General features: G+C 34.8%; 1 protein-coding gene across 3 annotated transcripts in view; it reads left to right on the top strand.

The window, feature by feature from the left end:
* The window catches only part of CADM2 (cell adhesion molecule 2), a 1075448-nt gene that overhangs the window by 551999 nt on the left and 498277 nt on the right, over nucleotides 1–25172 (top strand). The gene's annotated exons all lie outside the window — the stretch shown is intronic.

The raw sequence follows: 25172 nt of genomic DNA, 5'->3' as shown, positions 1-25172 counted from the left end.
CTATGCGGGGCTCCATCCCAGGACTCCGGGATCGTGACCCCAGCGGAAGGCAGAGGCCCAAGCCACCGAGCCACCCAGGCGCCCCTTCACCTTCTTTTTTATAGGGAAGTTTGGATTTAACAGCTCTATAATGGATTCACGAACATCATTTTCTTGATATAAATGACACTAAAAGAGTTTTCATAATGACAATGGTTTAAATAAAAAATATTAAGATTACATTTTTTAAAAAGCAAAACAAAATGAACAAAAAATTAGTATTCTTTCAAAGCTTGACTTGGGATTTCTTTGCTAAGTATACTGGCAAATAAGAATGTAATATATCCGTTGGACTAAAGTCAATCATATTAACACGTAATTTAATATATCTTAAAAGTTCATAGTGCCCCAATTTTTTTAGTAAAATATATTTAAGATGATACTAACATTTTTTAAAGCCTTGCATTTTCAATTACCATGAAATGTCTCCAGAACATGTAAAACTTTTAATGTTTCCAGTTTCCTCAATTTTCCTTTCTACTGACTCACTGCTTATGATACGCAGCACATAGGAATTCCTTTGCAGTTTTATCCCGAGTTCCCTACTCTTTGCCTTACTGATATGACAATCTTTAGCTCTATTCTTCCCTATTCCATTTTATTTGCCTTTAGTTCTGTTCTACCAGATAATTGAATCAAATCTTTATAAATCATCCATGTTCTTGTTAATGATTTTTTTTTTTTTTGGTCTTAAGTTTCCATTCATTAGTTTGTTTGTTTGTTTGTTTGTTTTCCCCCAAGGACTAAAAATGACAGGTGAAAATTAAATGGATTGAATAAACGAAAAGGGGGATCAGTTAAAAATGACAATGATTTTGGCTTGAGTGTTTGGACAGATATGAGTACCATTTTCTAAAATAGGGGAAAATAGACAAAGTGAAGTTGAATAAATAGATATTGGTGATGTTGGATAAAATCAGGAGTTCAACCTGGGAAATTGTTGTTTGCATTGCCTCTGCCTTCAAAGCAGAAATGTTCCTTAGAAAGTTCAATTTGTAAGTCCAGAGTCAGAATAGAAATACAACTAGAGATAATAATGTCTGATTCATGGATTAGATATGACAATCTCGGAGAAAGTGGAAATGAGACCAGGACCTGGAATAAAGCCCTTGGGATCTTCATCATGGTAAATCTATTTTCCCATTAAGTATGATTTTAATGGAATTTAAACTTTCAAATTGCGTATTATCACATTATTCGTGTTATCATGAAAGCCAAATGAAATCCTTTAGGATTATGTTCATTTTCATAAAAATCTGTAGGATAAAGGTGGCTATCACAATTCTAGACTATCACCTGTAGTAAACAAGGAGCCCTCAAATCTCTTTTAATTTCAGAAGATTAATACACCAGAGCCTTTTATCAGCAGTTTACCTGCAAAGTACTTTGACTATTTTGGTTTCTGGGCGTGTTGTAGATCTTTGTTGAACACAGAAGTCAGTGGAAATCGACATCTTTAAGGCCAAATACTTTTCATGTTAGAATCGAGACTATTTAAAACATATTGTCTATAAAATTCTTTAGAGATGACAAATGCTTATCCATGCCAGTGGAAATACAATCAACATTTACAGCACGGTACTTTTAGTCTAGACCTGGCTTCAGAGCACTGCCCTGTACTCCATATATCATGCAGATAAGATTCTTCTAAACTCATACATTTGAGGTAAAGGTGTGTCTAATTTATCATCCCCATTATGATTTTAATGTATAATTTTTAAATATTTGTAAAATAACAATTTTATAGAAGGTACTTATTATGATGGATACTGTATTAGTCTGCTAGTGCTACCATAACAAAATACCACAGACTGAGTGATTTATACAACAGAAATTTATGTTCTCAGAATTCTGGAGTCTAAAAGTCCAAGATCAAAAAGCAGATGGCTGCTTGTTCCCTGTGTCTTCACATGGCCTCTTCTGTGTGTGCACACTCCTGGTGTCTTCCTTTTCCTATAAGGACACCAGTCCTTTTGGATTAGAGCCCACTCTTCTGACCTCATTTAACCTTAATTATCTCCTTAGAGGGGCGCCTGAGTGGCTCAGTGGGTTAAGCCACTGCCTTTGGCTCAGGTCATGATCCCAGGGTCCTGGGATCAAGTCCTATATGGGGCTTTCTGCTCAGCCCCTCTCTCTGTCTCTGCCTGACTCTCTTCCTACTTGTGATCTCTGTCAAATAAATAAATAAAATCTTAAAAAAAAAAATTATCTCCTTAGAGGTGTTCTTTCTGTTAGGAGTTAGGGCTTCAATATATGAATTTAGGGGGGTACAATTTAGTCCATAACAGATATTAAATTAAATGAAATGATTATTAAAATATAATCTTGTCTTCAAATCCTCCCCAGCCAATTTGTCGTATATGTGCAAATTTGGCAAATACATAGAGTATATGTATTTTTCTTCATTGTATACATCAGGTATATGCACACATATGTGTCCATATGCACATAAACAATTGCGGAAGGTATTGTATGGTAACTTCTTTGTAAGCATAGGGTATTATCAGAGTTTAGAGAGGCAGAGAAATGAGAGTAGGTACCAAAGGAATATTTATAAAGGAAAGGTGACTCTAAAAATTGGCTAGGCACGGTATTGCAGGGGGATAGGTACCAGGTTCTGCAGGTAGACTGCATAGGTACAAATCCTGGCTCCATTTGCTGAATAAACTGAAAAATTAATTTTTTATCTAAACAACAGTAATTACAACAACAACCACCACTTGAATTGTTGGGGGAATTAAACTACATAATGTAAAGGGGTGCCTGGTGGCTCAGTTGGTTAAGCGACTGCCTTCAGCTCAGATCATGATCCCGGAGTCCTGGGATGAGTCCCACGTCAGGCTCCCTGCTTAGTAGGGAGTCTGCTTCTCCCTCTGACCCTCCCATCCTCATGCTCTCTCTCATTCTCCCTCCCTTAAATAAATAAATAAAATATTTTAAAATTAATTATGTCATGTATGTAAAGCCTCCTATCAAAGACTGGCATGCAATAAAAAGCCACTAGATATCCTTTATTATTATCCATCCATTTAAGTGGAAATAAAAAGTGGGTAGACAGACAATAGAGAGGGTACACTGTTAGTACTTTCTTTTTTTTTAAAGATTTTATTTATTTATTTGACAGAGAGAGCTCACAAGTAGACGGAGAGGCAGGCAGAGAGAGAGAGAGAGAGAATGAGAGAGAGAGAGGGAAGCAGGCCCCCTGCTGAGCAGAGAGCCCGATGCGGGACTCGATCCCAGGACCCTGAGATCATGACCTGAGCTGAAGGCAGCGGCTTAACCCACTGAGCCACCCAGGCGCCCAGTACTTTCTTAATAATTTAAAAAATCAACTTTTCCAAATCTTCTCCCATGAAAGTAGAGGAGTGTCTCTCACTCAATTGCTCTCCACTAAGACGTAATCTATCATCTCCCAGAGTGATTGATCGCCTGCCTCTTCTCATGAGTTGATTGCATTACGGCAGCCCATAAATTTCACTACTCTTTAAAAACTGCAAGAGGCTCTTGTGACATCTCCTCCAGGTTTTAACTTTGAACCACAAAGAGTTAACCTTGCTCTGGAGTGTGCACATAGTAGATCAGTGAAGTCCAGCTCTCTCAGCCCCAAAGAAGCACCAGGAGAAAAGAGACACCTTACTGCCAGAATTGTCTAAGCCCTGCCCTGAGAAGTTAGCCCCGATGCCCACCAAGGAGTTTACCTTAACATCAATGCAATATATTTATTAGAAAACCCCAAATTATATTGATTATTTTCTAGGCATTGTGCAACATACTCTAACAGCTTCTTCAGGGCAAAATCAGATTCTTTAAAGCAATGTTGTTTCATTAGTCTTTCGTCTTTGACACCTCATAGGATAACTTGTATATTCTATTTGCCAGGCAGTTCGTGCATCCTCAAAACACATGTAACCACACCACTGTTAAAACCAGAGTCAAAGAATATCCATATGTCAAAATTAAAATCTCATTCTAAATGATATTTTCAATTGTGCCCTCACTTTCCTGTTAAACTTATATTTAAGTGTGTTGACAAAGCTATTAGAATTGGCTGCATGTCCTCTAACGACTGTAGAAAGAAAAACATCCCCCACTGCTGTCATGACTTTATTATTTCTAATAAGGAATGAACTTGTAAGTATTTAAACCAAATAGCTAATGATTATAAGGAAAAAGATGTTTAGCATCAAATATCTGAAATCTAACATCGACCGTGGCTGATAGTCTACATTTAAGAAAGGAGTACTTTGTGATTTCATCTAATAATTCAAATCATTCAACTAATTAAGAGTATGCTACACTGCTCTCAGGCTGGAGAGCTTTGTCCAGAGCTCTCAAAATCATGTGGTTGATAGTGGTCAAATTGTACCTCTAACAGTTTTTACTGTAAAATGTTTTTGTTGAGTTTTCTGTCAGAAGAGCTGAAGAACTCCAGAACTTGCACAAATTTTTCTGCATAAATTGCTAATTTCATAAGAAATTCATTCTCCTGAATGGCAGCAGATGTCCTGGTTCTCTATATGGACAAAAATAAAACATGTTCCAAAATGTACATAACAAGTACACTGCCTTCTAAAAGCATGCACAAAGTTATAGAACTCTTTTGACCAAAAACATAGGCTATCAAAACATCATGTGTTCCCTAAAAATTCACTGTGTCCCAGTGTCCTGATAGCATTTATGTTCTACTCTAATCCTCTTCTGTTTTTAAATTATGCTTAATTTTTCCTTTTTTTTTAAATTTTTTATTTTTTATAAATTAGAAATCTAGTGTAATATTTTATAAATTAGAAATTCTAGTGTAATGTAAAGTTAAAATGGAAAATAATTGAAATTGTAACACAATTTATGAGAAAAATAATGTTAAGACATAGGCAAGTAATTGCATACTTGTTTTGAGGCTGGGTATGTTTTGGTTAAGTGTAGAAGAGAGACAAATTCAGGATGGTGTCAATGTCTGAATACCAAGTGCAGGGAGTTCTTGGAGGAGGCCCATCAAGCTGGCTAAATATAGTTATGGGAGCAAGCAAAAAGGTAATAAGCATTCCTGGCTTAGAGGATTATGTGGGCAAAAATATAGAAGCCCAAGGAAAATATCAAAGAGAGATGCGAGAGAATGGCCCAGTTGATGTGACACTCTATTATCAGATGGAGCTCCTGGATTGGACATAATAGACAATGTCTCACTTTTATGAATTTTCATCTCTTATGGCTAAAGTTAAACTTGGTGACAAGAACTTATATGTGTCAAAAAGTAGAAAAAGAAGACAAGAAAGGAAATGAAGGAAGAAAGGAGAGTAGGAAGGAAGGATCTCTTATATTCAATCATTCAATCCCATATTACTTAGATGCCATACAACTTGTAAAGTCTTTTTGCTACACCTCGGTTACATACATCGAATATTGGCAGAACGGCCTGGGAGAGACCCATTGTCTCTGCTATACCTCCCAAACACAGACTAGAACTGTGGTTCATGATCGGAACTCTGAGATCTGAGATCTGGTGCTTTTCAAGGTTTGTTTTTTTTTTTCTTTTTTCTTTTTTTTCCCTCTACCCTTTAAGAAGGAAGGAAGGAGAGAGGGAACGAGAGAGGGGAAGGGAGGGGAGGAAAGGAAAACGAAAGAGCTGAAGTTCCACTTTTTATCAACTAGATTGATGAACAAAAAACTCTTCTACTCTTCCAGCATATTACACATCTATTTTGGGGTGAAAATGTATAGATAAGAATGTCTACTATATTGTCCAGTTTCTTTTCCATCCAGTTTCCAGTTTTTCATCAAGAAAAGATGAAAAAAAAAAAAAAAGAAAAGATGACCATATTTGGATAAATTTACACTTTTAGAGGAAGCTTTTATTTTTCTTGAATTAAATACCACATACTATAGATAGTGGTAATGCGATTACCTAAAATGTACCTGATTATGGCCGCTCATAATACAAGAGTAGCTCTCAAGAATGTCCTAAATCATGCTGCTCTGTTGCCTTTATGCTCATGTCAAAGGGATATAGATTTTTACATACCTAAGAAGGTGATCTGATAAGGATGCTCTTCAAAATTCTAACATCATGCTGAGCAAATCTTGGGTAGTCCTGTTGTTTGTCAATCCCGACATCTCTTTCATTTTTTAAGCAATTAATCACCTGCAGAGAGACTAAGGTTTGCCTGGAATTTTTACATTTTGAGTTGCGTCTTTGATAGCATCTTCCAGATTTTATTTAAATGGGAATTCAAATAAACAATTAAAACAGCTAACCATGCCAACCTCCTCTCTTCCCCCCTGAAAAAAGATGCAGGAGGCATTTCTGCCTTCTCTCCTTTTCCTCCTTCCCACCTGGTTCTTCTTTTGTTTTAAAAGCTGACGAGAAGTAAGATAAGGATCTATAGCAGAGCATTTGTTAATGCTAGAATGAGATTAAAGAAATAAGGTACTGCTATCATTAAAGTATACATGGAGAAGATTAGTTGGATAAAAAAGACCAAAAAGGAGGGGAGAGATAGTAGACTGAGTTGCAGATCGTCAACTTCAGTCTACTTCAGAGATAACGCAGAAAACTAAAATGACTATTTTGATGAGGTTATTCCCTGCTACTGTCTCTTCTTTGCTGGTGAAGCACAGATCATACAATCAAATAGAAAGCTGTGTGTCAAATGGGGTAAATGGTAAAGGAGGGAAATGAAGTATTATATAATTCTTAGAGTGGTCAATGGAAAAAAAATTGAGGCATATAAGACCCTACGCATAAATAAGTGAAACCATATGATAATTCTGGAACACTGAAAAGAAATTCTAAAAATAAATAAATAATTATTTTTTAAAAAGGTATAATCAGTTTCTTATACAAGACATTATATCAATAAAAAGTAGAATTAATTTAAATGACAAAAAGACCCTATGCATATTTAGCAGATAGAAATACGTCAACACCATCATTTTCTGTCACATTTTAAAAATATTTTACATTGTCTATATAAAGTGTCTTTTTGTTTAAATTAGTTATTTATTTGATAGAGATCACAAGTAGGCAGAGAGGCGGGGGGGGGGGGCAGGCTCCCTGCTGAGCAGAGAGCCCGTTGTGGGGCTCCATCCCAGGACTCTGAGATCATTACCTGAGCTGAAGACAGAGGCTTTAACCCACTGAGCCACCCAGGCTTTTTTTGGTAAGCTTTTTGAGGTTACAATGAAAGTGAAGGGATTTCATTTTTCTTATTTTTTAATAAGTTTGGAAGCAGGGGTTCTAACACCTAAACAAAATACATTTTGTTAAATATACACTATTTTAATGAATACATTTATACACACATCAAAATTATTCAAGTAAAATTAATTATTTGTTATTTTGATGTAAAATTTCCTTTGAAAACTGCACTTTTTCAAGCTCGTGATAACAGATCTGTAATATAATATCCAGCAAATGGATAGGTCTTTGCAAATATTTGTTCAGTGCTAAGCACTTGGAAATTTTGGCATGGTGATTTCATAAAATTCAAGCTGCTATTTATGATTGTTTGAATTATACAGTGCAATGGATGGCAGCAATTAACCAAGAAAATATGAAGTGAATTATCCAAATAATTAAATCAGAGCCTAAGCTGTAATTACATATTGAAAATCCACTTGCAACATTTAATAATGCAGCAAGACTTGCTTTATTTTTTGTCATAGGAAGCTGTTTGATATTGTGGAAAGAAGGCTGACCTAGCAATTAGGAACCCTCTGTTTTACTGTCAACTCCAAAACTAACCTACCCAGTGTCTGATTTTGTCATAGATTCTTTGACCTTAAAATAAGAAGGGAATTGATGATTGCTTAGGTCCTTTCTGGCTCAAAGAATGCTGTGTCTTTATAAAACCTATAAAACTGAGGTTCCTGGGTGGCTCAGTCATTAAGTGTCTGCCTTTGGCTCAAGTCATGATCCCAGGGTCCTGGGATCGAGGCCCACATCGGGCTCCCTGCTCTGCAGGAAGCCTGCTTCTCTCTCTTCCACTCCCCCTGCTTGTGTTCCCTCTCTCGCTGTCTCTCTCTCTCTGTCAAATAAATAAAATCTTAAAACAAAACAAAACTATAAAACTAACCAACCACAAAAGAGAAGCTCCACTTTGTTCAACGTGTTAAGAATTGTTTGGACGTATGTAAGAAGTCATTGGTGCTTGCTGTGATCAAGACTATCAGTCTTTGGATAAACATTGAAAATTCTAGCAAAGTTTGTTGTATTTGTTTTATTTATTTGTTTGTTTGTTTGTTTGTTTGTTTAATCATGGAGATCACAAGTCACCACCACAGTCATAGAACAAGTTAGCTTTTAGATCAAGTTGGCATTTGTGACAAGTTGGCCGAAGTAGATAGGCTCACAGCGGCCAAATACCATTTAGCATCAGGGCTAAGGACAGCCGAACCTACTCACTATGGATATCATGGAGAATGTAGTATCATGCTATGTTTATAAACCGGATCTCAGGTTATCAGTCCTGAGCTGTAAACCAGCCTTTCCCACTTACTTGTGTTAACTGGGGTAACATTAGTCAGTTTCTCTATTTATAAGATGATTCCTATGGCATAGCTATAATGACTGAAGAAAATAGTGGACTTACACAGTGCTCACCAGACAATGGGTGCTCGGTAACTGAATTCAGTATCACTATGCTCGAATGTAGTGGTTGTAAAGAGAAAGAGGGCTAAGAGATGAGGAGAGGACGGCATGGATAAATTGATTCACATCATGTCCCATCATATTCCCTAAATGATTGTTTTGCTTAGGAGACTGCATCCCTGGAGTATCTGTATTTTTTTTTTCAGCAAATTGGTGCATTTCCAATTGTGTGTATTCTGTGCTTTCACAAATATTCAAGAGTAAACTCTTAGAATCCGGTAGGTGTGTGCTTACTGGAGCTTTATGCATTCTTTTTAAGTTAGACCAAACAGCTTATCTTTGTTCCACAGAACAGCACCCAGTACATAGAGTGCTGACTATTACAGAGAAAGCCTCTAATTCTGTTTGGGAAGATTAAGACACTGCTGAAAAATGAACCCTTTGTCTAAACACAGATCAGGGAGAACACAAGCCCAAAACACTACCTTCTTCTCGCTGCCTTTGCCGTTGCTCCGTGGTCTGCCCGAAGGGCACTGCCACTCATGTCCCATCAGACACCTCTCTGGGTCTCCGGAGTGGTGCTGCAGCACCAGTGATAATTCTCTACTATTGAGAAGGAAAGTGGACTGTCCCACGGAGCCTCGGTGGCTGCCTTCTGGGAAAACCCACCAAGAGAGACACCTATTATTTACCTACAGCCAATCCTACAGTGAATATAAAGAGTTGGAGAATATTTTCAGACCCTTTCCATTGTATTTCTTTCTAGGTTAAGAATGATCATAATGAACATTAAGGTTTGGGAGGGGACTTAACAAATAAGCCACCATCTAGGCTCTGTTCCCTTGGGGCATTTTAGGCAGAATGTTTTGTGAGACTGTGGGCCTCAGACCTTCTCTGTGGCACGGTTAAAATAAACATGTACTGCCTGGTTAAATCACAGGTGATCTGGATTTCCAGTTGCTGACAGCTTGCTTGGAACTCCCATTTAATCCTCACGTTTTTCTGCAAGCTCTCCAGATTTCAACCCTCTTTCCCTGGGCTGTAGCACTTTCATGTTATGACCTCAGAGATAACATGCCATAGTCTAAGATGTTTAGCTAATATAAAATTGCTTTAGCCTGTGGCTTTGCCTAAGGATAAATGTGTGCCACCCTGGCCAACATGAAGGGGAAATTTGCAGCAGTAAGAGCTCGACAGTCTAATTAATTATTTAGAGGTTTCAAGGGGGAAAAAGAAGTGTGGAGTCCCAGAGTTCCCATTTGCAATGCATTAAACAATCAGAATAATAAGAAAAGGCAGAGAGAGACTGTCATGGCTGTCTGGAATGTGTAGTATGTAATTTAAGGGCCAAAATTAGAAATAACCTAGGCTCTTAAAGACAATTTTAAGGCTGAAGGTTACAGGAAGGCAAATCCTTCTAGAATTGCAATACTGTTTTTTTTTTTTTTTTTCCCTCCTTTTGTCTTTATTTTTGTATCTTGAAATGCCTGCAGAGTTTTACTTCCTTGCTTCCTAAATTGCCTTCATGTATTAGAAGTCTTTGGCTGAGCATATAATTAAAGAGTCCAAATGTGAACACCGGGGAGAAAGGTGTCTAATAAAGTAAGTGGCAAATGTGAATTTATTAAAAGTAGGTCATGTCATACACTGTAATAGCCTTCTTTGGCATATCTCCTAACTTAAGAGATAAAAGTAATGAAAGGATACTGCATGCTTAGTTTTGAGAAAGGCATTTGTTATAGTGCTACATAATAGATGCCTATAAATTAATTGGATAAATACCTGAAAGAAAGCCTGGCCGTATAAAGTAGAGGAAGCATAATCAATAAATGCAGGCCCTCTAAGTGGAGAGCTGCAGGGAGAGTCTCAAGGGGTCAGTATTAGCACATGTTAAGTATTTTGTTAATGACACGCTCACATCTGTGGAATACATTTTCTGATACCAGAATCAAATTAGCCAGCAAACACACAGAAGGGCAAAGCAACCTGCAGAGTTAACAGTAGTGAAATGAAAGTCATAATGAATATAAACTAATATTAAGATAGAGAATACACAAGACGAATGTAACAGGAGAATCCAGTCTGGAAAACACTGATTTGGAGACATATGCAGGATACACATGGGTGTGCGCTTAAAAACAGTCGCATGCATAAGAGGGAAAACAAGAACTCTAGATAACTACACACACTTCATGGAGTTTTTCCAGAGATTTTATGGCAAGTGAATGAAGACTAGATGAACTCGAAAGAGTGAAAACGGATACATTTTGAAAGAGGAAACAAATGGCTACTGAACTTTTACTATTCATACTCTTTAGTTATTGAAGAAATTTAAATTAAACCATCTGTTTTGAACTACAAAAGGAGAAAACTTTTTAAAAATGATGACAATAGTCATTGTTAACACATATATCAATTACTGTAGGTGAGGCATGGTACTAAGTGACTTAATAGGTTAACTTATTTATAATAACAGTAGTCTTAGGCAGCAATATTATCCTAACCTTTGATGGGTGAGGTGTAGGGGGTAGTGAATGAGTAGCCCAAGGTCACACAACTTGAACCCATGGAATCTGGCCCCAGCATTCCTGTTACTTTGTGCTATGACTACCCAGTATCTCTGGGGTTGAAAAGATGTAGGTTGTATTGTGCACTTTAGATTCAGAGAATATAAACCGTGAATTCGTTCTGATCTAGTTAAGGGAAGAGCTTACATAAAAATCTGTTGAGGGACAAAAGATTCAAGAGTTTAGGTCCATGGTCCATTCACAGAGATCAGTGGTTCTTGATGTGTAGTCTTTGCAACAACAGATCAGCGGCACCTGGGAATTTGCACCAAACGAAAGTTCTCAGACCCTAACACAAACATATTGAATCAGAAATTTGAAGTTGGAACCCCTGTAATCTGTGTTTTAACAATTTCTCCATCTGATTCTGGTATACTCTCAGGTTTGGGAATCACTGATCTAGATAGCCCAAGCTCTTCCTTACTGGTAAGTTAGATCCTCACAAATCAAAGATATTTACTCTTCAAATTTCCTAAATTTATATGCAGGATTTTAAAAGCAGCTAATTGTACTGCTGTTGTCACATACCCTCTTCCCACCAATAGAGTTTCCATGATTCTGAGGCAAAAGACAAAGCCTCTTAACCTGGACTGAACTGTCTTTCTCATTCCCACACCTTCTCTCTAGGCTCATCTTCAGCTAAGCTTGCCTTTGCATTCATTCTCTTCCAGCCACAGGCCATTCGGTCTTTTGTGGCCATCTCTTTGAGCCTTTTATACCTGCCTTTTATACAGGCCTTTTATACCTTTTTATACCTGCCTTTGCTGAAGCTGATAATAATATGTTCGATCTTCTTCTCTAGTAAACTCCAACTTAGTCTTAGATTTGGATTTTTGAATTTTCAATTGCTGAGAAAATCCTTCCCTAACCCCTTTGATTAACAAGTCCTTATTATTTGATCTTCTAACTGCAAGGACCTCTCTTGAAGCCTGCATTGTGATTGCATTTTATAATTACTGATTTGACTAATAATTGCCCCCTTCCACTGGCCTGTGAACATCATTTAGATAGGTACCAGAAAGGGCCTTTGATTATATGATTCATTGAACAAATGAATGCATGCATTCCTTCTATTTTATTTCTTTCAATTCCAAGCATGGCATAGCTTATCATGAATTAAAAAGTTGGTATCTTTGTCTTTTCAAGAATCAGCTAAAGGATCATCTCTGTAAAGAATGCTTTCTAATAGTTCATAAAAAATGAAATAATTGAAAATATTACAGTGTTCTCAGCTTTCCTAGTATCCATACCTACATGATTACAATCCTTTTTGGATTAGCTTTTTGAGAATCCCATGAAAATTCTGTACTCTCTCTTTAAAAAAAAGTACCTACCTTGCATATAATTTCAAAAAAATCACAAACACCCTAAAGTCCAGATAAAAACACTATTTTTTTTTAAAAAAAAGCTCTGTGTTAGATACATTTTTCCTCTGAAAATTCCATTCTGTCCTATTTTGACTTATGTCTTCCTTACAGTTACTAATTTGGAAAAAGGACTACAAACCCTAAATTAATTTATAGTGTTTTTGAGATCATATATACATATACAAACTCTTTTGCCCCTCCACAGGAATGAAATATTTCAAATTTGTAGTATCCATCTTAACTTGTAAAGAAGGATATATTATAATTACTCTTCGTAAATTTTATCACTTATATCCTTTTTTCACTTAACAGAATCAATTAGTGGGATAAGCAGTACAAAAAGGACATTGCTAAATAAATATCATTTATGGAATGCCAAAACTAAAAAGTACAAAAGATTTTAGACAATTAACTATCCAAACATTTTATTTATAGGTGATGGAATCGAAGTCTAAATGCTATAACTGACTCATTATGGATCAAACAATTAGGAAGCAAAACCAAAATTAGAGTTCAGTTCTATGGCATTTGACTATGACATTTAAAAAACAAATTGGAGACAGGTGTACTTTATCAAATATCAGAATCAAGAAAATGTGCAATAATTAAATCACCCTACAAAGGTTTTAAGAAGATTTAAGTTATGAAGGACAATCTTACTGAACAAGAACTCTACAGTTATGTATTCCTTTAAGAATGCATCCTTGGTGTTTTTTGTTTGTTTTGTTTTTGATTTTTAATGTTGACTACCTATGTCTTGGTGTATATGATTGATGCTGTAGTCTTAGAAATTTAATTACTTATTTTCCCTAATTAAGGTAAGATTATTTACCAGAATAATTAAATAAACAATACTAAGGGGAGGTAAGTTCATAGATTACTGGCTATAGGAAAAGAGTATGTGGGTGTACTTCTTTATAACAGGGTTGAAATTAGGATCAAGAAGTTAACAATGATACTGATGGTGATCACTATTTTCTAAGCATCTACTTTGTATCAGATACTTCAGCTGATTCATTGTTCTCATTTCTTTAAAAAAAGGAAAGAGTCAGATATGATTCTTCTTACCTTTCATAGGAAAAAAAGGAGTTCCCAGGAGCATAATCGTCCCATGGATGCATAATTATTAAGAGCCACAGGGCTGGCTGATTTTGAGAAGAGCTGATTTGAGCCACTTTGCTACATGGACTATTTACTGTCATTCTGGAAAATTACCTAATTTGGCCTCAATTTCCTTATAAAACATTAGAATTCTATGATGCTACCTAACTGATATGTTTGGAATATGTAAACTATAATTTTCTCCAGTAAGGCCGTGGCTCTCCAACTTTGGTGTACGTAAGAATCCTGGGGAAGCATGGAGAAAATCCCTTCTCTTAAGCACTTACTACAAAAGATTCTGATTCAGGACTGGTGTGGGACCCAGGAGTCTGCATTTTTATATGCACAATCCAGAGTAAAGATGGTCCCTATGCCCTAGGAATTAAAGAACAAACAAACAAACAAACCAAAAATCAAAACAAAACACAAACTGTTAGAAATCAACAAAACTATTAAAATAAAAAAAAAAATCATATGAAAATATTTACTTCCTCCTTCCAGGAATAAGCGTCCATAAACTTTGTCCTTGCCAACTATAAAACAGGTTATTTATATTGTTTTATATTGCGCTTTCAATCAGAAAAACTCCAGAGTATTTGGTCTGAGTAAAAAGGAAAGTTATGATTTATGTTGGGTTAAAATCTCAACGTGGTAAATAACAAATTGATCCACTCTTTATATTTCAAAATTAATATTATCTGTGTTCTAAGATGCTATTGAATTTGAGGCCTCAGTAAATGAGATTTAAAAAATGGTCTAAGTTGAACATTGTTTGAAAGCTCTTTGTTTTAAAATCAGCATTACATACAGATAAATAGAGTGAAAAAATTGTCATACTTTTGTGAAGATATGCATCTATATATAAGAGCATGAAGGAATTTTTAAATTTTATTTGTTTTAAAATTAACAAGGGTTTATCTATCTCTACTCATCTTTCAAAAACATAGTTCAAATCATTGCATTACTCAATTTAAAATCTGATAACCTTATTAAAAAAAAAAAAAGAATCTAAGTATGCCTGGGCTTTTGCTGTGTTTTTACATGTAAAGTAAAATGCATGGTTAGGGTAAATAAATCATTTAGTAAAACAATTACACTAATTGTATGAGTATTTTATATACAAAAAGTGTTTTATGGTGGCTTATATATACTCAGCATGTGTGAATGTGGCTTTCGATAACTGTGAGTGAATTTGATGCTTTTCAACAATTTGAAGTAATCTACGTTGCTCCATCACATTCTTGCTTGATATTTATGATGCAAGGTAACACTCTTTCCATAAGATTTTTTTTTAATTTTTTTATTTTTTATAAACATATGTTTTTATCCCCAGGGGTACAGGTCTGTGAATCACCAGGTTTACACACTTCACAGCACTCACCAAAGCACATACCCTCCCCAATGTCCATAATCCCACCCCCTTCTCCCAAACCCCCTCCCCCCAGCAACCCTCAGTTTGTTTTGTGAGATTAAGAGTCACTTATGGTTTGTCTCCCTCCCAATCCCATCTTGTTTCATTTATTCTTCTCCTACCCACTTAAGCCCCCATGTTGCATCACCACTTCCTCATATCATATGATCTCCATAAGATTTTAAATGCTGTTATTCTTGATTTAAAATAACTACCTTGGTCTGGATGCTGACAAAAATAGTGACAAGGAAAAGAAGATGGCATGTATAGTATGTTTGTTGTCTCTCGGTGTGATTCAAATGGATTTAAAGATATTTCATATAACCAGAAGTAATTATGTCATAAGATAATATGCACAAAAGCAGGAAGGAAATGAATCTACTTTGAAATTTGGTGTTACTTTGATTTGTACACTAAGTCCATGTTATACCTCTAAATTTAGTATGTTTGTGAAAAAAACAAGAATAAATTATATGAGACATAGAAATACCTTAGCATTTTTTTTGTAGGGACTTTTTTTTTTTTTTATTTATTTCCAGCATAACAGTATTCATTATTTTTGCACCACACCCCGTGCTAAAAAAAAAAAAAAAAAAAAAAAAAAGAAATACCTTAGCATTTCCTACTGAGTATATCCTTAGATTGTCCTTTGCTTTCTAAGGCATTTTAAGTTAATTCTCCAAAGTTACACATAGGACAGGATTTATATGTTGTCGTTCCCATTATTATTATTATATATAGCAAAATATATATATACCCAAACACACCTAGGTAGGGTTGGTATAACTTTTATTTTGTAAATTGGATAGATATTTGAAATATTTTTAATATTTTAATATTTAAGATTTAATAATATATTTAAATATTTTATTTATTTATTTCTATATTTAACTAAAATCCAGAGTAAGCCCCCAAATATAGCTAATACATATTATTGGTATATAGTTTATGTATATTCACATGAACATATATTTTTGTTTTATAATACTTTAAAAATATAACCACAAAAACTATACTGTAACTTTTTATATGTTCATAGATTTACCTTAAACAATGTTACCATTCACAGTGTTCTAAAGTAAATTAAAAGAATTATGTAATAAAAATAAATTGTAAATCCTTGCAATTTACAGTAGTAGCTGTATTTATTTAGATCTTGAAACTTCCCTCAAAATGTTAATGTTCATCAGCTCAGTTGAGAGAAAGCACAGACTGCTCTAGGTCAGCAGAGAAATAATTTATTTCACAAGTGTAGCTCTGTGAATAACTTTGTATTCTCTCATTAAGAACAACAGTACGGGAAATAATTTACTGATCATTTTACAATGTACATAATATCCTGTGCATGCTTAGGCAACTCTGTGGTGATTTACAAATCTGGACAGGCATCAAAATTGCTGAACTTAGAAAATAATTCACAGTGTCAATGTGAATAAATTTCTAGATTTTGACAATATATTTAGTCCAATAAAATAAGGTTCTTTATTCATGAATGAATTTGAAAGGTATTCAAGCAGGACTCCTAAACCATTTACTCTGAATTATTGGCTTTATTATTTTAATACCATTTTCATGTCACTTTATGGTAACCTTGTGACTGCATAACAGAAACTAGAAAAAAGAGATCAGTGTAGGGCAAGATGGAGAGTTATAAATCAACAAGTACATTTTTTCCCTTTTAGAGAAAGGGAAAATTGTATTATAATCAGATTTACCTTATTGCCTCAAGGTTTCTTATCAGAGTGAGCCAAGGTGATAAATGAAAAGAAATAAAAATAAAAATTTGGGTTAAAACAAATACAAATATATATACACATGTGTGTGTGTTTAATTGCAAGTAAGATGAAAATGATCTCTGCTCCTTGTGAATTTAGAGAGGACAGAGGTCAGAGAACTGAAATAGGAATGAAAATAAAATAATAACCAACAATTATTGAAATAGTAGACTTTCAATTTCTCAAAATGATAGAAAAATTTAAGTTGGTTTTTATCCTGTTCAATTTATTCTTTTAAATCTTTTTTTTACCCATTTCTGAGTAGGAGTTTCTTAGCAAAACCAAATATAATTAGATATAATTATCACTAGTGTTAAACCCAATTTGTGGTTCTGTTTAAGAATTAAATGCATCCCTCTCTGTATTTTTCATAAAGGAGATTGAGACATACATACAACCAAAATATTTTATTGTAACAACAATTTTGTACTTCCATTATGAGCATATTGACAGCAAAATTGACTCACCTGGTTTTAGGAAGGTGAGCCACAAATAAATATATGCTCATTCTGCCTCTTGCAGGCATTTTGCGAACACTTAATCTATTACTGAGTCCATTCCTCAACCTGCATCCCATGTTCCCTGGCCACAAGACTTTCCCCTTCATGAGAAATTCTTTCACTATCATTATGATGATAATAGTTTACTCAAAATTCAGTTTTATGCTTAATCTGAAAGGCATAAATATATTTGTACATGCAAAGCCAGTTTTGAGACAAAACATTTGAAGACTGAGAAAAAGGAGCAGGAGCAGGTGGCATGCCTTTTAGGTACTTCTCATATTTACTTTTCTGTTCATAAAACAAGTTCTAATTTCACCTTAAGAATGCAGACCATAAACAATTCCCTGACATGTGAGTCTGTGTGTGTGTGCATTTGTGCATGTGTATGTGTGTGTGTGTGAGAGAGAGAATTGTGTTGTCTTTGTTTCTCATTCCCTCACCCATCTTTTTTTTTAATCAATCTATATGCTCATGTGCTGCTTATTAGATAGATGTAAATTATTAAAAATAATATAAATATATCTGGAGAGGGAAACCTGACTTTATATGGTATAGACATATAGATATATAGTTAGTATGATGCTTTTATCTTCCTAAACAATTTATGAAGTATACAATGAGTTACTTTAGAAATCAGCAGACCTGAATTTATGGTTCTGATAATCCCATCAGCTTTCCACAGTGACATTTTCTAGAATATCTGCTATGTAAATGAATATTTGTACATTATATCCTTGCATTCATTTGATAACAATAACAAGTTTTTATAACCAAAGCTTAAGTGTCTCTTTCTTCTACTTTTCAGTTTGATTGAAAAGCTATCGTAATATTTAGTATGTATGAGGTCCCATGCAGGGTACAGATGGCATCTTAACCCCATCCATATGTTTAAAGCATCTCCTTCGTTTGGAAGACTTACAGGCACCAAAACAATCATGGAGAGAAGTGGTCTTTAAATTTTAATTTTATCAAAATAAACTAGATCTCTTGTGTATAAAACCTTTGCCAGAAATGGATTTTCTTCAACAGACAGCAAGCCAAACCCATTTGTAAAGGCCAAGGAAAAGACTGATAAGTATGCATTTGATTATATGAGTTAGATTAAATTATCTTTGTTTTGGCCATGATATTTTTGTTTATACATCCACTTTCTTGACTGTTTTTTAAATACCTTTCAGATAGCCTGAGTCTCTTTTCTGATATCTTCTGAATTTTACTCTGCATTTATTTAGTTATCCATTATGTTGTAATATGTTACATATTATACATTCATGAATCTATCTGGTATAAATAAATACCAAATATAAGCACATATATACGTCAGCATTTTATTTAAATCATATTTGATAATAGTCTTACTTATTGAAGTTAATTTATTTTTTTAGATTTTTCTTTTATATTTTAAAAAAAGGCATCTACTTTGATAAACATAAGATCTTACCCATCTTTTTTATTCCAGCTGTTAATGGCAATGGTCTACCTTCTTTATTTTCTTTCCATTTTTTCAGAATTTAGTCTATATTTTATGGTGACATGGACTATTAATGTCTTATTAAGCTCCTAAATTAGGATGTATTAAAATATTCATAAGCTACCGATTGTTTCCATCAGACAGGTTTAGTGAAGAATTACATAGTATGTACGCTTTAGCTGTTTCTTTTTTTTTTTTTAAAGATTTTATTTATTTATTTGAGAGAGAGACAGTGAGAGAGAGCATGAGTGAGGAGAAGGTCAGAGAGCGAAGCAGACTCCCCATGGAGCTGGGAGCCTGATGCGGGACTCGATCCCGGGACTCCGGGATCATGACCTGAGCCGAAGGCAGTCGTCCAACCAACTGAGCCACCCAGGCATCCCTGTTTCTTTTTTTTTTTTTTTTTAATGGAAGCTCACGTTAAGGATTGAGAACAAACACTTTTTTTTTTTTTTTTTTACAAAATTGTTTGTATTATGTAGGTCATGATTCTGCAGCAACAATTCAAACTTTACTTCTGTTATGTTTAAGAACAAACCAAAATTTGCTGGAAGATAGGTAGAGGGAAACTCCATTCAGTGATGACAATTGTTTAAATGATATTATTAATTTAAATTAAAGGTTTAAGGAATGAAGAAATTACCAGGTTAGAGTTTCCCATCCAAGAGAAAGTTTGCCCCAAACACCTCCTTCTAAGCCTCCCTAAAAAAATTAATATAAACATGTCTATGTTGACCAATAAAGTGTCTTGGAAATAGGAAGAAGTTCTTTGAGTCATAGTTCCAGTTAGGAGAATTAACTCACCCCTCTGCTATTTCTGAAATGCATGAAAATGATTGTTTATGGATTAAGGACATGTAGAAGAAAGCTGATAGAAAAAAAATTTATTCCTGGGAATGTCTTCACTCTTTCCATGAAACATTTCTACATGCCTGTAGTTGCTTTCAAAGCTAAGCTGGTGAACCATGAGGGGATTACAGTTTTATCAACAGCCTGATTCTGCACCAGCAGCAGGTGCACTGGCTTGGTGACCAGCAAGGCCACTGATGCCACAGAACCCGCGTTTCTGGCAGTAGTCACTTCGTGTTAATACCATTATTGATGGTGGTTCAGCAAGATAGAAGTTGCCAAGGAAAGAGCTGAAGTACTAAATGTTGCTTTTAAAATTTAGAGGGGAGAAAGAATGAATTAAAAAAAAAAAAAGAAAGAAAGAAAGAAAGAAAGAAAAATAAAAAGACCCAGCTTCAAGCACTTGACTAATTTCTTGCACTGTAACTGCCAAATACAGCCAAAGCACAGCTACCAGAGTGGTTACCACTTGAGAGGCAGACACGCCTGGTAGAGGAAATTGGAAAGACTGAAAAGTCAGTGCTGAAACTGAAAGCAAGGAGAGCCAATTCAAAGGCTGCATTGTGCAAGTTCAGGATGTTTTCCTTTCCATTTTCCACAATGAGGCATTTCTTTTACTCCCTCCTGTTTTGATCATAGACCAATGTTCTCAACTCTCAGTCACCAAATTGTCATGCTTTGTTAATTATTTATATTAGTTCTGAGTGGGTTGTTATTCAAATAGTTTAACCTGTAAAAGAATTAAAGTTTAAAATGTGCAGAAAAGAGTCTAGCGGTCATTCATGAACACAGCCCCAACATCAAATGTAAACACTTTGCTCTGTTTTCTTATTTGCATATTTTACATATTTCCTGATTTCATCCTCTATAATAATGGGACCTTGACTTACATAAAGTTGTTTAAAAGTTCAGAACAGGAGGAAGTCAAATGTTTTTGAGTGCTTTCTATTTACCACCTCCTGTTCTAGGCATTGGGGACACAGCCATGAACAAAACCATCTGTTCATCTGTTCCTTCATTCAATGAAAATACATTATACCTGTCCTTTTTATACAGACAGACATTGTGTTGAGTGCTAAATTTTTAAAGGTAAACAATATGCAAGACATTTAGAGTTTAGGATTCTACTCAAATTGACTAAATATCTTGCTTTTACTTATATCAGCTTTACAATTGAGAAGTAGCACTTCTCATTGATCAAAAACAGGAAATAAACAAAAAAGAATAAAAGCATTTTTAAAAGGGAGATAATCAAGAAAAATCTGAAGAAAATTTTGAAAAAAATCTCAGATTATAGGTGAAAGAACAGAAATCCAGGAAAGCTAAAGACGTTCCCATAAATTTATGTCTCGGTACAGGAAGCTAGATAGTGTTCACTAATAAAGGATGAGTTCTTCCCCGTACACTATATACAGGGTTTGGTGGGACCATGGAAATAAAAAAATCATCTGGACTTGAGCTTGACTAGTAGTCTTATAAACATTTTCATGACTGTTAACTGTAAAATTAGAATAATAATGACTACTTTGAATCAGAAGACATCCAGGAAGCCTTTAGCATAAATCCCACCACGTAGCAGAATCGTAACAAGTGATTATTCCATTTTTATTAATTTTCTAGGAGAATACACTTTTCTCCAGATTTTATAACCTAATCTACAATATAGACACACGCATCTTTGTCCTCTATTACCTTTTTCCCCCCATGATTAAAGGGGGAACATATGTATGAGACAGCCAATAAAATATTTTATTGTACTTTGTTTCTGTGTTATTGAATACCTCTTGCCTAAATCTGTTTGCCGCCTCCTTTTTATTTATTTATTTATTTGTTTATTTACTTATTATTTTAAAGATTTTATTTATTTATTTGACAGAGAGAGATCACAAGTAGGCAGAGAGGAAGACACACACAGAGAGAGAGAGAGAGAGGGAAGCAGGCTCCCTGCCAAGCAGAGAGCCCAATGCAGGACTCGATTCCAGAACCCCGAGATCATGACCTGAGCCGAAGGCAGTGGCTTAACGCACTGAGCCCCCCAGGCACTCTGTCTCCTCCTTTATAGAGACTTGTCCACATGTGGATATGCCAGTCTCCATGTTATTCTTCATTACAAAGCTATGCAGTGTTCAGAAACCTCTAACTTGGGACTTAATAATATTTTTCCCGGAAAGTCATTATACAGGAAAGGCAATAATGACCTTATATTTTCTATTCAGCTTCCTTGAAATATAAACACAGCAGCAATCTGTAACATTTGGTTTCTGTCATCTTGCTCAATTTATAAATTGAAACTGATATTCCAATATTACATTTGAAAATAGCATTCTATTTATTAGAAAATTATTAGGCAACATGACTGTGCCAGAACATAAAAGTCACCTAGAAAATGAACTTGATAAATTATTAAAAATGTGAAATTTCGTTGGGGTTAAGAGGACAATGTCACATAAAATTCACTCAAACAGTATCAAATCTGGCAGAGTATGTGCAGTAAAATCTGCTTATAGTAGTATTGATTTTCAGGACTTGAGTGAGTAGATTAAAGTGGAAATTTGATATTAAGTCAAATACCTACCTACCCACACCACCATTTTAGAACTTTTATGACCTGGAAAATGATTCCACATATTGCAAGAATAGGGAATTTTTGTGGGGGATAAAAAAGTAATTTAATTGACGCATGAGACCAAAACTGAATCAGTCAGTTGATATTATTAAATCATAAAAAGACAAAAATAATACAAGGAGGAGAGACACTGGAGTATCTTAAGGATATGACCTTGTGCATTTCATATATATTTATTTTCAAATAATATTTTTTAGAATGGGACAATTCTTTTAAAATCAACATCTAGTTGCAATTAAATAAAATTTATAAATACTTTAAAAAAAAAAAACAAGGCATAGCAATTCTTAGTCAAGTAAAATCATAATAAGACTATTAAGACTGTGATAGGACTAACTTTTTGCAATGCTAAATATACATGATATAGAATAGTGAAATAGTAGTGTACTCATCATAGTTTCAAGATAAGAAGAAAATGACTAGTTTTTTCCCCCTTAAAAGTGCAAAAAAAATAGTTTGAAAGGGAGTATATGTTTGGGGGGAAGGGTGGGTGTAGATGAGTGCTATTTCCAATTTTCTTGATATCTATATATATGCCAGTGTGACCCTTTGAACAAAATCTCAGATCTAAACAGGGTCACTAGAGCTTACAAGTAGTTTGTAATGACAATTTTCATTTTCCTGTGAATTTTTAAAAAGGGAGAATTCCAAGGATTTGAGTCAAGACCTTTGCTTACATATGAATCCACAGAGGCCGAGGCAACTGAAAATAAAGGAAGTAGCTAAAATCTTCTACACAGATGATTGATCCCAAAGGACTGTTAACGCATGACGATTGCAGGGGCACCACATATGCTGGGAAGCAAAGAGAAGGGGACCTCCCTGATTACTATAAATATGCTTTCTGTTCCAGCAAAACCTAGTTCTTAAATAAAGTACAGCTGTTTTATATTTATTCAGGTCTTTAATATGACCCAAGAATATTTTAACAATATCCTTCCCTGAATTCTGCCCCCCCCTTTTTTTTTGTCTTTAGAATAAGATTGTAAATAATTTCAGGCATCGGTTAAGTATTTTCTACCTATTGACTTGTTAGTGCAGGTCTCAAAACCTGGTTTATCAAAATCTATTAAATGCATTTTACATGTAAATAATTTATAAAGCATTATATATTCTCTCTCATTTGCATTATTTTATTGTATAAATATACATAACAGTATTTACCATTTTAACCATTTTAAGTATGGAATTCTCTGGCATAACGTACGTTCACATTCTTACACGTTTTCTCTTGAAAGAGATGGACTTTAATGATAACAATTATCGAATAAGAATTAAAGATTATTATTATAATCATAGAATAGATTATAGATTATAGAATAGAAATAAGAGATTATTAGAGATGGGATATGCCTCAGGGAGATGAGAACTCATATGGGAGACTTCACCCACGGACCATAATATCAGAACGGTGCAGTTACGGGGCGCCTGGGTGGCTCAGTGGGTTAAAGCCTCTGCCTTCGGCTCAGGTCTTGATCCCAGGGTGCTGGGATCGAGCCCCACGTCAGGCTCTCTGCTCGGCAGGGAGCCTGCTTCCTCCTCTCTCTGCCTGGCTCTCTGCCTACTTGTGATCTCTGTCAAGTAAAATAAATAAAATATTTTTTAAAAAATGAAAACTACCTTAGAATGCTGAGAAATAACTCACCTAAGAAATAATTGTCTTCTAAATGTGGCCTTTGGAATTTGTAAACTCTATGTCGAATAGCTGTTATTCCATGGAAAAGTGTTGAGATGTAAGACAAATGCTTAAACATTCTATAGAAACACAAGATGTTTATAGCTCAGAAGTCTCACATATGGGGATGTCTAACATACGCCAGTCAGGATACATCTGGCAACTTTAGGAGGTGGACAAAGACTCACTAGCCATCATGGACAAAAACAATTACCTGGGTTATGATGTTCTTAATTGCAGATGGTATCATGCCAATTTATTCATACCTCATGGAGTTCTTCTGTTTATGCCCATTGAATAGCACTGTTTATAATAGCTCATAGAGTTGTTTAGCTTTGTAACTTGTGTGTGTATCTGCCAACCTGTTTGTCTAGAAGAAAAAAATACTTTCAAATGTAATTTGAAGCACATTTGAGGCTATTTGCATTAACTATCTTTAAAAAGGGTTTAGAGTATTTTAAGAGACTGACATTTAGAGTGAATAATCTTTCATGTAAGAAGTTTCATCTTTGTCTCCTGAGGCTTCTGTTTATATATGAAGAAAACTGCAATGTGACATTTGCTAATGGTGTCTGCTGAAGGAATGCTACATCTTCAGGGTACCTCTTAGACTTATGCATTATGGCAATTATTAGTGAGATAAATGAAACCATGTTAGAGGACAAAACTGCGTATTGTTTAAGTAAACCCATTATATTTGATGTATGCCACTTTTCTACACCCCTCCCCAAATAATTTTGATTTAAAAAATGCTCATCCTTTTTTGTGATTGTATCTCTACTCTCCCTAAATAACAACAACAACATGAACAACACCACATTCTTTTTGTTTGTTTTAAATGACTACTTATTAGATGTCTAAACTTGGAGAAGACAATGTCTCCTCAGCTTTAAGATAGGGTTAATAAAACATTTCTATCTTCTGAAAATCCAATGAGATCATATACTGGATTATATACTGGAAAAAGTTCAGTCAAGTATTACACAGCATTAAATATTATTTATATTTTTTAAGAATTATTTTACTTTTAAAGAATTCCAAAACCTTTTCATATTTAGTTATTTATTTTAAAGATTTTATTTATTTATTTGACAGAGAGAGAACACAAGCAGGGGAGTGGCAGGCAGAGGCAGAGAGAGATGCAGGCTCCTACCTGAGGAGGTAGACCAATGCAGGGCTGGATCCCAGGACTCTGGGATCA

Source organism: Mustela erminea, chromosome 1 (assembly GCF_009829155.1).
Source record: "Mustela erminea isolate mMusErm1 chromosome 1, mMusErm1.Pri, whole genome shotgun sequence".
Classification (NCBI taxonomy): Eukaryota; Metazoa; Chordata; class Mammalia; order Carnivora; family Mustelidae; genus Mustela; species Mustela erminea.
Note: the sequence above shows the minus strand (reverse complement) of the source record. Positions and strands in the feature narration are given on the sequence as shown.